General features: G+C 39.6%; 1 protein-coding gene across 5 annotated transcripts in view; it reads right to left on the bottom strand.

The window, feature by feature from the left end:
- TBC1D5 (TBC1 domain family member 5) overlaps positions 1-12626 on the bottom strand; it is a 318166-nt gene extending 305540 nt beyond the window's left edge. For 2 of the 5 annotated variants that reach the window (XM_053967563.1, XM_053967571.1), the window contains exons 1-2: positions 12601-12626; positions 11360-11484 (exon numbers count right to left, since the gene is read on the bottom strand). The gene's annotated coding sequence lies outside the window, so the exon portion shown is untranslated. Of the gene's footprint in view, positions 1-11359; positions 11485-11959; positions 12023-12600 lie in introns of those variants that run through there. The other 3 variants (XM_053967579.1, XM_053967604.1, XM_053967588.1) reach the window with 3 other exon arrangements.
- Positions 12627-13265: the final 639 nt, after the last annotated feature.

The following is a 13265-nucleotide window of genomic DNA, read 5'->3' on the forward strand; positions in this document are numbered from 1 at the left end:
GTCATCTTTTACCTGTGACTTCAAGTCACTGTACCACAACAGTGGCAGGGACTTTCAGAGGAATTGACAGTTTCTGAGGCCTCAGCCTCAGAAAAAGGCAAATGTCACATGAAAGTAAAAATACTTTGAAACATTCCCTTAAGTTAATGAAACTACAGAAATGTATCTCAAGTTATGGAAAAGAGGTCAGTATATCAAGAGGGACTACATGGAAAGTCACAATATCCAGTGGATGCTATAAACAGACAGCAATGAATCATGACAAACCTATTACTAGCTACTAAAACAAAATTCTGGAACTGACACTGGTTTCAGTTCCTTCAAAACTATGCAAAATGAACAAGAATAAAATTGGCATGGCCATAACATTTCACCAAGCAAAATTTTTAACTGTAGACAGGAATTAGTCTCAAGTGAAATGTCAGTTAATTTATTGCTGCCAGTTCAGGATACATTGCAATGATGAAATCATTGCAAAATGTAACTTAGGACTTTGAAAGATAAATTCTTTCACATTGAAAAAATGAAACTGCTACCCAACCTTCACTTACTCAGAAGTTAACTTGAATAGTAATTTTGAGAGATGTCTGGTCAGGTCAAGTATGAAATATTAGCTGAAATATCATATTAGTAATTTGGAGACTTGCTGGCAACTTGAGTAGTTTTTTGGTTTTTTTTTTTTTTTTAGATGAAATTATAAAGATGGTATACTGAGCACATCAGAAGGAGTGTCAGCTTAATGTTATGTACTGCTACAGATATATTTCTTTTTAAAGTAAATTGAATTTTTGAGGCAAATGAGAAATCCTTGACCACTTTTACCTCTCACTATCAAATACATCTATGTCACCATTTTTACTGCTCAGGTTCAAAACAAGATCTACATCAGCTCCTCTTCATTTTCTAATATATTCAGATCTCATCTGAAACTTCATCATTGTTCTTGTTGTTTTGTCTAAGACCTATACATATAAGAGTCAACCTGCCTATACATCAAAAATTCTCATCTACCCCACTTACTCATGAGATTCAACCTGCCTCCCAGTCAACCCATGCAGTGCAGTTTCTAAAATACTCATCTCACTGGTTGCCAAAGTTTTCAGTAGCTGTAAAGATAGTCCTCTTGAATGATCAAGCTTCTCATCAGCAATTTTACATTCTTCTTCTTGTTTGCATCTTTATCATTTCCTACCATCATACAATAATGGAAGACAACATTAATAAAAAATGTCCTTTAGAAGCCTGTCTTCCACTACTACTACAAATACAGTGGGCCAATACAGTCTACTTCAATACCTTTACTTGCAGTGTATTTGTTCTTCCTTGCCCGCATTTCTTTTCTAGTGAGCAGTTATGTGGTGCTGAGCTGTCTATTGTGGTTAAACCACAACACCACCCTACAATTATTTCTGTTGCAGCTGCATCTCCTCATGGCTTGAAAACACAGAAGCATGTGCTTGACATGCACAAAAATCAGGCAAACAAAATGTTGAGACATACTCTGTAAAAAAACAAAAAAGAGTAATGGCCAGTTTGACACACTTTCTGTGTCGCTGGATTTAATTTTATTCCACGTTTCCAGAAGGTGGAATCTTAAAAGAATGCTAGCTTCTTTAATGTTTACGAAAGCCCATGGCTGCAAGCATTAGGGCAAAGTAGAACTGCAAAAGGAAAGAGGGATCTACAATAAATGTTCTTTGCTAAAGAAAAAAAAAAAGGCCTGTTATTAAGCTTTATATTGAAGGTTTTCCTCTTAAACCCACTGATTTAAGTCCTTGTCATCCACTTTCTATCCACACATTGTTCTTTCTCAAGCTCATTCGGCCTGATCTAGGCTGATCCATTACTTCTGGAGAAGGACAGGATGAGTCTAAAGATCTTGAGTGTAACAGAAAATGCAAGATTACCCCAAGTATCACTGAAAGCTAATTCAAAACACTGGCAAAAGACTGACTATCTGTATTAGGAGGTATCTAACATGCTTAGGGACTAAATGATAATTAACAGCAGCCCTACAAGACTAAGCACTCCAGTCAACATACAAAAATTATGGCATGAGTCTAAGAATACACTTTTATCCCAATCTTGGTAAGATGTTACAAATAGTAAAATTATATTGACTCAGCCCACATTTGCCTTCTTCTCAGATAAAATTACTCACAGTGGAAATTATAACCATGACTGATCATACACTATTACTGTAAATTAATGTAAAAATCTAGTCTCCCCCAACAGCAATGAAACAGCAACAGTTCTAACACTCCTGACATATGTCAGTTTTGAACACTTGAATATTGACTTATAGGGAGAACTACTTATTTTTCATCTAATATACAAGAATTTTTAACAGTTTATCAAAAAATTGCTGAAGACCAGAACAAAAGTGTTTAACATAACAAAAAACAAGTTAGGACTTTCTCCAATCACTGAGGCTTCAGAATGCACATGAGTGCAATAAAATAGCATACATCTTAGCAGGATTTGCAACAGCTGACAGCGCCACTTGGACATTCTGTATGTGTACCTCAATCCATCCCAGCTGTGCAAAATGTCAAAGTGGAGCTCTATGTTCAGTGACAGTAGCTGCTGTCCTTCACTCCTCCCCACTCAGTTTTGTAAGGCCTGAACCTTGTGATAAACTGATTCTGAATTTGTGGGTAAAGACAGCATGACTGCACCAAATAGATGTCTGACATTATCATTATCATCATCTATAGCTATTAAGAATCAACATTAACTTGTATCTGTCTAATACATGCTTCATTTCTTCTCAGGTACTTAATTCCCCACACTTCACCCCAAAGAATGTACTTAAGGCTCAAGATAAAAGTTCTAAGAGACAAAAGACTGGGCAGCTTTTCCATCTCTGCAGACTGAAGTTTGACACTCTGTCTTGAAGGTGTGTCAAATCAGCCATCAACTTTAGTGGTCAAAGGTGGGAACCAAAAGCAATCAGCAAGCTGCTCATGTCCATATGCATTTCTGAAAAATGTGTAGTATGAAAGCAACCACAAGCAACTGGCAATCAGCTGAAAATGCAGCAAGCACATCCTGCCTTAGACATATCTCATTCCGTCTATCCCTTAAAATCTCTTTCCAATTCCCTGACTTGCAGTAGAGCCTCAACTATCATCTTGCACCTAAGTCAAGCAATCTGCAAATCAAGACTCATGGGAAGCATAATGAGTAAGAGTTGGGACTATAGCACAAATCCAAAAATCAAAATAGCCTTCTACTAGGCAACACTAGTCCTGATCAAAGGGGATCAGGAAAGAAAGGGACCAAGCACACAGTATTTATACTGCCTTTACAGTTTTTTTTACAAATCTATATAGGAACGAATTTTTAGTCCAAAAGAAAACTGCCTAAAACAAACTTACTTAAAGCAATACACCAAGTATCAACATAAAATTTCAAACAGCATTTCATGATGATGTGTTTCTCCAGAAAATTGTGAAGTAAATTCACAAACAAAAGGTGAAATTTACCCTCATTCGTAAAATGTCCTCATTTATTTCTCACTGGCTGCTACCTTTGAAAAGTACACTTGAAAAAATATTCAACAAGTCCTAATTGTAACGCAGACACTTCAACAATCTAAAATGACAGGTTTTTTATTCCTTTGGGTTTATTTCTCAAGACACCAACTTCTGACTGAATGCTTTAAATGCGTTTTATGCACAATGTACATATGGCACTCATATTTGGAAGAAACCTTTCCACTGACTGGGACATGAATTTCCTCTTACTACAGGAAGTCAGCAATTTCCTGCCTGTTGCACTTTCCTCTGCTTGCACTCACTCACTGCTCTTTCAACCAGCCACAAAAATTAAACTTACAGGTATCGAGATTTTTGCATACTTACAAATAAAAGAATATCTTTAAAATTATCTGCTACATATTTTCATTAAGCACAAAAACTGGCAGAAACAACCAGTGTAAGTTTTACATAGAGATGTGAATCTACAGTGAAAATCTACAGCTCAAAGGAGCTCAAATCTTTGTCCCATTAGCCTAGACTGCGCAACACATTGCACATAAAGGTTATGGGCTATAACAAAAGGTATTGTCACAAGTAGCACCAGGTTTAGTCTGAAAAAAAACAAACCAAACTATATAGATATGGATAAGAATTGCCCAGTTACATATTTGAATTTATTAATTTCTCCCTAAAATTTAAATATATATTAGCATCATAGGCCTAAGTGTAAGTGATGTGAATTCAAAGTAAGTCAGGCCCAAAGGAGGAGAAACACTATGCTGTCTCATGAATAACTGAAAAACAAACAAGGCTCCCACATGTTTTTTTAAGTATGTGGTGCTGACAAAAGTAACAGGCTGTAAATTCAGCAGGTGCCCAAGTCATTGTTCTGAAAGCATAGGGAAGTTTTTTTAAGAAGCAGGACATACAAAACAAACACAAGTAGTAGAAGAGAGCCACTCACCTCACTAAAAAAATTCATAACGCCATTATCATTCCCAGCACAATCATCAAGTATCTTATCAGATATATATTAAGAGAAGTATACTAAATGTTTACTTCCATTTGTGCCATAAGCATAAGATCTATTCACCTTGTATCACAGAAACCCAGAATTGGTTTGGGTTGGAAAGGATCTTAAAGATCATCTAGTTCAATCCCTCCAGCCTGGAGCATGGACACCTCCCAAAACCAGGCTGCTCAGGGCCCCACTCAGCCTGATGTGGAACACATCCATTAAGGGAACATGCACGAGTTCTCCAGGCAACCTGCTCTAGTGCCTCACCACCCTCATAGTGGAAAATTTCTTCCTAACACCTGATCTAAAGCTACCCTACTGCAGTCTGAAGTCATCACCCATTGTCCTATTCAATGCACACCGTTGTAAAAAAAATCCCTCTCCAGCTTTCTTGTAGTTCCCCTTTGGGTCCTGGAAAGCTGCTCTAAGGCTTCCCTGGTGTGTTCTCCTCCCCAGGCAGAACAGCCCCAACTCTCTGAGCTCTCTTCACAAGAGAGGTCCTCCAGCTCTCTATGTCATCTTTGTGGTCCTCCTCTGAACTTGCTGAGGTCAGAGCTGTATTTTGCTCAGATACAGCAGGTACCTAAATAGGTATCTATATAGCAGGTAGATATATAGGTATCTATAGCTAGATATAGCAGGTTCTCTATTATGTCTAGTCTTTCACTCTACTTATCAAACTTTCTTTTTTTACATTGCTTACTATTCAACATGTTTAAATTATTTTTCATTTCTCCCATTTAACCAATGCATTTAAAATTTCAGATTTATTCAATATTTTACAATGCACTCCTGTATTAGCAGGGATGAGATAGTATAAGATCTGGGTTTACTGAATCTTTTCCTTTGAGTTGTTGTTTGGCCTTGACTAAGTCACTTTCCTCTCAGTGAAATATATTAATGCTATTTTCATTTATAGATGAAAGGCTCTACAAAACTACTAAACATTAATCATGAATAATCCAGACAAAGTTTAGTTAATAACAAGGTATAAGAAATCAAAGTATCAACTTGACACTGGATCCTCTTATCCAGTTGTATACTGCAAGCAAGCATGCTGATATAAGCATGATAATGAAATAAACATGAAACATACCACCTAAGGCTCAAAAGTCTCTAGTTTTAAAAGAGGTCCAACTTACATGGGAAAGGTCAGTGGGAACACTTACAAAAACTTTTAAAACAGAGATGATAAAAAACTAGTAACTTTTAAAGAGAATAATATTAATTTTGAAAGAGAATCTGTTGGGGAAGATCTGAAAATATAACTACACTGCAACTTGTCACACTTCAGTCAGTAAAATATAGGCAGATCTTTCACCAGATATAAATGTTTCATTACTCTGAGCAATGACAGGTAGGAAAAAAAGAGGGTTGAGGAAAGAGTGTGCTTATCCACATAATACTGAATGCAGGAGCCACTGGTCACATCCACCACTGTTAATGGAAAATATCAGGATCCAGAATACAACCATCTTCATCAACACTATGCAAAATAAATGAAGCTAAGAACTATAACTAAATGGCCAGCATGCTGGCAAATCAAACTGCTTTTTGACACATCTAAAGCATAGCAGATAAGAAATGATTATCAGTGTTGCTCAAATAATGACTGAGCATTAAGTTACTCTAAGAATTGAGGAAAGAGTGCTGAGCACGACACTGGGAAGGTAGATTATAAACACAGCATTATAAAATAACTACATATTACCATGGATAATGAAAACATCCACCTATATAGAATTAACTATCAACAAGAAAATTATTATGTCTAACAAAACTTGGGGTCAGCATTGTAAACCCTTATAAACTGACAAGAATTTGAGGAGCTTCATGGTATGGCAGTTAATCCACAACTGGAAAGTAACTTCAGTAACTTTTAAATGAAGTAACTTCATTTAAAACATCTGCTGTTGGCCACTAAGTCACAAGACAATGGCCTGGATGAAAATTCATCTGGCAGCACATACAATTCTTACACTAACATTACAGTGAAGTCTAAATGCCAAAAATTTACTTCTACAGTTCCAGAAATATTCTTTAAAACTTTCAAAAATTTTCATCCCTTCCCTAAATTCAAGTTTATTCTCCATGTGCATCACACAATTATACTTCTTCCCAACACAAAGAAGAAAAGACCAAAGGCACACTTGTGTAAAACTCAGAGACTACATGAAAATAACATAAATTATGAAGCAGGCACAATCCAGGTTTCAAGAAACATCATTCAGATATTCATTACCTGATAATTCAGAACCAAAAGATCCTGACTGTATGTAGGCCTAAGGGTTAAATACACTAGCTCACTCAGAAGGTGGTGATAATAGAGGACTGTTACAGACCATCAGCTCAAACTAGAGAACAGTAGGATTTTTTTTTGTAAGCTTTATTTTTAATGTGCTGAAAGAAAAAGGTCAAACTAAAGTCTTTAATACTGAAACCTAGTATCTCAGGGTTTTAAGCTGTCAAAAATAAAAACATCAGTTTTTAAAAACTACTAGTAACAGTTTTCTAACAGCACTCACCATAACCAAAGGAATTATCATATATTCTGTTATAATAGCTACAATGAGTAAGCCACTGGAGTAGACACTGGACATAGCCTAAGAACTACTGATAATGATCAAATTACATAGCCAAATAGAGATTAATGAGTTTTATATAAACATACAACACACAACAATGCTCATATTCCTGAGTTTTTAAACTTTCAGAAGCAAAAAAAGTGTTATGAACAAAATTAATTGAAAACAAAAACATCCTTAATGGTTTTTACCTTTAGTCAGGCAATTCTACAGCTAGCAAAAGGATGAATCTTGTACAGTTTTGGCTGCAGCTCAGCCTAGTTTCTCAAAACCTCAACAAGTAGATTAAAAAAAATTAAAAAGCAAATTAAAAAAACAAGCAGGACCAACAACTTAGAAGAAGGGACTCCGGATCACCATCAGTATAAACTACTGTTGCAGAGTGTAGAAAGTGAGAGACACAAAATATCCACCCATGACACCTCAACAATAACAGGGGCCCATAACTAGACAGAGGTGGCACAAGTGTTAAAAACTGTTAGGACAGATCAAAAATAGTCAATAAATACTTTCAATCTATAGTTGGAAAGATTCAAAATGGTATAATTGTATCACATTATATTGATTTTCCTTCCAACTCATTTGTTAAGCAGATGTTTCAGATCAGATGTCAAAAAACATTGTGAGAAAAATTTTAAATCAGCACACTTGTTAAACTCATCTCAGAGTCCTAGAATGGTCAGCCCAGCAAATCTTTGATCTGTTGGTGCTCTTTTAAAACTATGTATTTTAAAATCTGTATGTGTCTTTAAATGCTAGGGACTGCCACCATGTAGAGGAGTGAAAACACAGTGTCAAAGGGACGAATCAAGTTTAAGGCAGTCCGCTATGATAGAGAATTCAGATGAGATAACAAGAACTAAGGAAAGACAGATGCATTCAAATGTATTCAAACAATAATTGCATGCCTTATTTTTAAATAGTAGCAAAGATGAATCACCGAAACAAGTCATCCAGAAAAGTAAATGGTAGATTCTCAGTATCTTGATACACTTAAAAAAAAAAAAACCTTAGCCCACCAGAAGTTCAGAAATCAAACCCATTGAGACAAGAACTGATGCTGTAATATAATAATAATTTAATGCCGTATATGTAATAATTTAAGGTGAAATGCTCATGTGTTAAGATAGATACAGTAGTTAATGCAAGTCAACTTAAGAAAGCACATGAACTTTTCACATACACAACTAGATTAATTAGTAGCATGGTAGTAATGGTCTTTAATAAACCTAAAATAACAATTTGCCAGCCCATTAACAGAACAAAAAGCCCTCCAAATTAAATAGTATAGAAGGATAATGTTGGGGGTTTTTAAATAGAACACCATGGTACTGTCTCATTTCTGTTTCATTCAATTCAGTATCAGTAACACCTGATTCTTCCTAGTATTCTCAAACTAATTCCAAAGAGACTTCAGGTCATGTTACAAGTCAGTGCTTTTGAAAACTCTACATCTAACCACTAACAGAGGCAGAATACCCATTTCTGTTCTATTTGGTAACTCATCAACTTTTATGCAAGATAAATACTAAATGTTCAATGTTCATCTCCAAGGTCCGGATGTCACTTGACTAACTACTCCAGCTCAGCTCTTGCTGTCACAGTTACAAATACAGTCAACTGTTTCTCCTCAAGTACTGTCAAACATGAATTCAGGTAAGATTCAGAGAAACGATGTTTTTTTCTATTCAATGTCATTAAAAAGAGCAGGAATTACTAGATTATAATGGGGGACCTCAAACTACATTATTTTCAAGTCCTTTTTGTGAAAATAGTCGATCACAGAAGTTGCAACATCAGAAAAATAATGTCACTTGGATAAGTGATAAAAACATTCTTTAATAAAACAAAGACCACAGTAACAACCTTCCTAAAAGCTGGAAATGGTACCAGCTATGCCTTTTGGAGGTCAAAATCAGAGTTCAAGCCTCACCAATATAACAACCAAACACAGTCAAGCAACTCCTTCTATCATGTTTAACACTCCTCCTCCTCTGAAAACACAGATCACTCAACGATGTTTTTATAGACCACAGACTTAACTGTTTTGGGCCCTTTCCTGGGCCAGAAGAAAAAGCACACAAAACCTACAGCTTATTTGCTTCAGAGCAGTGTAGAGCCTAAGTCAAACAGATAACATAGCACATTTGCACTCAGCAGACATCACTGGCTCCTGATCCAAAATGCTCTTACATGTGCTAATCAACAAAGCCTCCAATGGACTAGGAACTGATTATCTTAGAAACTGTCTATCCTCCACAATTCTCAGCAACAGCTGTTGTCAATTACAGCAGCATACCTAACAGTTTAAGATAAAACTCCTAAGGATGGAGCATGAAGAAAACTTTCTAAGACTTCATCAACAGAATTCCTTTCAGGGCAAAGTGTAAACCAGTTCTTTGCACAGCCCTTCCCCAGTGAAAAATGAAGCTGTAATAGCAACAACAACCTGGAGACAGCAAAGATGATCTCTACATTAGCATAAATCATAGGGAAGCAGAGAATGTGTAACAGATTTCCACCAAATCACATTCTTCCTGCACATCAGTACAAGGTAACAAAGTCTAAAAGATTCAAGTGCAAACAAAAGAGAAAGCACAACGTTCAAGTAAAGCCAACATGGTTATGTAAAGAAGGAAAAATGTGAGAGGAATGTTTTCACTTACATTTCTTAAAGGTAACTGCCCTTCTCACAGGCAGCAAAGTACTTCCAGAAAACCTCTGAACTAATTTTGTGTGGCAAGTAAGCTGTGCTAATATTGCAGCTTAAAAAGAAAAACTGTTTGTAAACATCAAGTTTCTGGCTTTTCTCAGATTTACAAGAAGGCAAAATGAAGTAAAACATGCAAGAATTTCATCAGTTTAATTAATTATGGACCAAAGCTACCAGTAGAAGCCTTACTTAGTCGCCTTTCCATTCAAGAAGCTGGAAAACAGCCTCCTGTTTTCATCTCACTGACAAAAGGATGCTATTAGTATTTTTCAAATGTTCAGTTTTCACAGGAATTTACCATATCTGTAGTACCTAAATTATGAAGCCATCATAAAATCTAATGGGGGGGAAATGCACCATCTTTCCAGTATGCACTTACACATCTAGCAATTGCTCATGTTCTCATACTTTGCTATGCACTGAAATTCACCATGTAAGTTCGCAGCCCATACAGCTCCAGTTGTTGGCTCAATAGCAAAGTTGTCAATTTCAAGAAAATATACAAAAAAAAGTTTTGAAATTCACCAGTTTATTTGAAATAGGCCCTGTTTACCTGGCAGCCTGAACTTTGATTTCAACACAGTATTAATTTTAACAACTTCAGCAATCACTACTATTTATATAGGAGTGATCCATATGACCCTTGCGGGTACAGCATTTAGGTCAAACGTGGGCCAATGTGTCAGATAAAAAAAAAAATCTGACAACTGGTAATCACAATTGTGTTAACTCAAAATTACAGCTACTACAGTAACAAAAGGAAAAAAAAAAGGACTGGTTTCAAAAATATAATCCATTATCACCCACAAACAATGTAATTTTCTTATTGTCCCATTTTAGATTTTACAGTATTTCAACTTTTGAGTTGCAACTGTAACAGTGGATGATGATTTAGAGAGAGATGGGATCTAGGACTAATTTAACTGAATATTTCATTAACCTCAAATTCTTAAAAATATTTTCAATAACAATCAGCCCACATATAATGTGAATGTATTTTGGAATCTTTCATTTCCACAGAGTAAGTATTACCAGTAAATAGCTGAACTAATGTGTGACAAGTAACAAAACGGACATACAACTTCAATGAAGTTTCTTTAGTCTGTAAAGAGACTTATGTGGTGCTTTTTAACCAAGATTCAGAGCTTTGTAAGGGAAGGTAACCAGGATTACTGACAGTCAAGTGGGGAATGGATACTGTGGAGCTGAGTCGCAGAGCTAGAAGTGTATTCTTTTCTCCCAAGTGCCATCCCAGTACATTTTGTACATGATTCTTTCACATGTATACCTCTTTCATGAGTATACCACCAAAGCGATGCTATGACAGCATGATGGAACAACTGTTTCTTAAAAGCAAGCCATAAAGCCTCCAGGATGTGTAATACCACAGGGCATGTAGCTAAACTGAACTACTGATGGGTACAGTACAGCAATCTCACTGTATGAACCTCTCAAACAGCTAAAATGTGTTAACTGCAGCCCATACACAGAAATGCAAACTTGTACACCACTTGAACTGCTGTATCCCAAAGAAAAACACGTGTGATGGTTAAACATCTACCATTGATGGCAATGGACAGCTAGCACAGACTGAGTCAGGTAGGTGAGAGCACGGAGGCAGACAGGCTCTGGGGCAGGAAAACTGAAGGGAACGCAAGCTGCTTCTAAAAAGTCTTTTTTGAAGGCCTGGAGGGAAAAAAAAAAAAAAAAAAAAAAACCACCATGAAGACCTTCAACTTCCCTCTTCAGCCATCGGAATCACCAACAACAATTAAAAAAAAAAAAAAAAAAAAGCCAACAAACCAAGCCAGAGGGGGAAAACCTTGTGACAAATCTGCCTCCTCCCTCCCTGCTCTCACGTCCCGGCAGCGAGGCTCTGGCTGCACAGCTCCCTGCCGGGGATCACCTGCCCTCGGCACGCCCCGGGCGGCCGCCGCTCCCGGCGGGACCCCGCGGGAGGAGGGCGGGAGAGGCCGAGGAGCGGCGGCGGCGCGGGGCGCGCAGGCCTCGGCGCCCCCCCGGCCCCGCTGCCGCCACTGACGGCCGGGGAAGGGGCTCGGCGGGGTCCGGGGCGAGGGGCGGCGCACTGCGGCTGCGGGGCGGCCGGCGGGGAGGGGGGCAAGCGGGTGAAGGGGAGCAGATGCTCTGGGGCTGGTTTTACCTGCTGCTGCTGCTGCCTGCTGTGGCATGAAGATCTGGCTCAGCCTCTCTCTCTGTGTCTCCCTCCCCGCCTCCCTCCTTCCTCCCCTCCCGCCCGCCCTCCCTCCCTGCGGCTCGGCGCGGCGCACAGACCCCCGTGCCGGCCCGACGCCCTGCGAGGGACGCGGGGCAGGGGGAGGCGGTGGGGGAGACCCGGGGAAGGGAAGGGGAAGGGCTCCCTGCCCGCCCGAGGGGACGCGCGGTGGCACCGCCCCGCTCCCGCCGCGCAGGCGCCAGAGCCCGCGGCCGCCCGGCGCCTGCTCCTTGTTCCTGCTCCGAGCTCCCGCTGCCCGCTCCCAGCTGCCTGTGCCCGCCGGGGCTGTGGGGCGCTGCTGGAAGGGCAAGGGCGAGCACGGGGCTGCCCTCGCGGCTTGGCCGGTGCCCGGTTCTCGCCACCGCGCTGGGCAGCAGCAAAAGGGCGGCGGGGTCGTTCGGAATCGGGAGGTTTTGCGTCTGTTCGGGGCCTTTCGGCCTCTTGAGGAAGCCCGAACTGTTTGTATTTACATAAAGCGTACGTAGAGTGCAGTTACCAGTCACGCAGTGCGTGATGAGGGGTGGGGGGAAGGGGTTTAAAATGAAGGTAATTGAAAGTGGATCTGTTACATCGCTCCTTGGGAGCTCCTGGCCGGGTTCAGACCGCTTGGCGAACGTCCTGATGGAAGGAGTCGAGTGCTCGGCTGGGGCTCGGGGCGGCCAGAGGTGGGTGCCGCCCGCCGGGGCGCTTGTCGGCCCCAGCAACGGGGTCACTGAGCACGGCCCTATAGCCCGGCAGCAGCTCACCGGGACAAACGCGTCGGTTCCCAAGGCACACTTGGATCGCTGGCACGCGGTTGAGATCAGTCAAAAAGATCTCTTACTTAAGGCTTGGGAAATCCGGTAAACGTGCCGCTTGCTTGGCATCAGCCCTTCCTTAACAATCATGAAGGGACGTGAACAGAGGAGCCCCAAGTATTGAAGAGTTAATTTTTCTTGCAAAAACAGCCTGCAAGGCGTGCACTTATGCAAGCGTTTGAAGGTGTCCTGAAGCACCTTGTAACTTAGGTTGCTCCTTGTGACCATTTTTCAGTTTCTTATCATGTGTGATGATGCACTATGTATCCAAGCTTTTCTTTGGAGACACCAGTACAAAACAGAAGGGGAAACTAGAGACATACTACATTATAGATGTAACTGAAGCAGAAGTATTTGAACCTGAGTCTTGGAACAATAAGCCTAAAACTGGCATGTTTGACTATTAGAACATAGTTCAAGGTAACATAGGAAGAAAG

Source organism: Vidua chalybeata, chromosome 1 (assembly GCF_026979565.1).
Source record: "Vidua chalybeata isolate OUT-0048 chromosome 1, bVidCha1 merged haplotype, whole genome shotgun sequence".
Taxonomy (NCBI): domain Eukaryota; kingdom Metazoa; phylum Chordata; class Aves; order Passeriformes; family Viduidae; genus Vidua; species Vidua chalybeata.